The sequence below is a fragment of the Triticum dicoccoides genome, chromosome 1B (genome assembly GCF_002162155.2).
Source record: "Triticum dicoccoides isolate Atlit2015 ecotype Zavitan chromosome 1B, WEW_v2.0, whole genome shotgun sequence".
NCBI classification, from domain to species: domain Eukaryota; kingdom Viridiplantae; phylum Streptophyta; class Magnoliopsida; order Poales; family Poaceae; genus Triticum; species Triticum dicoccoides.
In genome coordinates this window covers 13,392,750-13,394,436 of record NC_041381.1, presented here as the reverse complement: position 1 = coordinate 13,394,436, position 1,687 = coordinate 13,392,750, and positions in this window count along the sequence as shown.

Sequence of the window (1,687 nt, the reverse complement as noted above, 5' to 3'; positions counted from 1 at the left end):
TCCCCTCCTCCCAGCATGACCATTCCCTCCCCTTACTTCCAACTATTTCCTTACCATCCTTCCATCATAGATCTGCAGATCACACCTCCCCACCACGACAAGGCCGGACAAATCTGTTGTCTTACCACGGAAAAGGCAGGACTAGATCCAGCTCATGTCGTCGGGTTCGTCTCCAACTTGTGTTTTTCCGCCACCGCCACTAGACTCCTCCCCACTGCTTGTGCTTATCGAATCGCAAAAGGTTTAGGACCCATCAAAACCAGATAAAGGTTTCAGCCTCCACCCCAATTAATTTGCCACTCCATTCCTTTCACTCTCCTCCTTTTCAGATCTGGATCGAGCCATCACCATTCTATCCTCCCCATCCTTCCAGCATGACCATTCCCTCTCCTCACTGCCAACTACTTCCTTACCATCCTTGCGCCACAGATCTGCCGGCTCGCTCCTCCCCACCACGACGAGACAGGTTGGATCTGTTGTGTTACAACGGAAAAGGTAGAACCATAACCAGCCCATGTCATCAAGTTCCTCCATCTCGTGCTTTTCCGCCACCGGCACCTGGCTTATCCCCGCTGCTCGTGTTCATCCAATCGCAAAAGGTTCAAGACCCGTCGAAACAAGATAAAGGTTTCAGCCTCCACCCCAATTAATTTGCCTTTCCATTCCTTCCACTCTCCTTTTCAAATCTGGGTCAAGCCATCACCATCCTCTCCTACCCTCCTCCTAGCAAGACCATTCCCTCCCCTCACTGCCAACTACTTCCTTACCATCCTTGTGCCGCAGATCTTCTAGCTCACGCCACCCCACCACAATGAGGCCGGACGGATCTGTTATCTTACCATGGAAAAGGCAGGATCAGATCCAACCCATGTCGTCGCCTTCATCACCATCTCGTGTTTTTCCGCCACCGCCAGCAGGCTCCTCCCTGCTACTCGTGCTCATCTTATCGCAAAAGGTCCAGGATCCAAAGAAACCAGATAAAGGTTCCAGCTTCCTCCCCAATTAATTTGCCTCTCCATTCCTTCCCCTCTTCTCTTCAGATCTGGATGGAGCCATCACCATCCTCTCCTCCCCACTCCCAGCATGACCATTCCCTCCCCTCACTTCCAACTACTTCCTTACTATGCTTGCGCCACTGATCTATCGGCTAACGTGTGCCCACCACGACGAGGCCCGACGGATCTGTGGACTTACCACGGAAAAGGCAGGACCGGATCCAACCCATGTCATCGGGTTTGAATCCATCTTGCGCTTTTCCGCCACCGCCACCAGGCTCCTCCCTGCTGCTCGTGCTCATCGAAACGCAAAAGGTCAAGGACCCATCGAAACCAGCTAAAGGTTTCAGCCTCGACCGCAATTAATTTGCCTCTCCATTCCTTGCACTCTCCTCTTCGGATCTGGATTGAGCCATCACCATCCTCTTCTCTCCTCCTTCCAGCATGACCAATCCCTCTCCTCACTGCTAACTACTTTCTTACCATCCTTGCACCACAGATCTACGGGCTCACGCATTCCCACCACGACGAGGGCAGATAGATCTGTTCTCTTACCACGGAAAACACAGGACCAGATCCAGCCCATGTCGTCGGGTTTGACTGCATCATGTTCTTTTTCGCCACCACCACCATGCTCCTCCCCGGTGCTCGTGTTCATCGAAACACAAAAGGTCCGGGACCCATCGAAACCA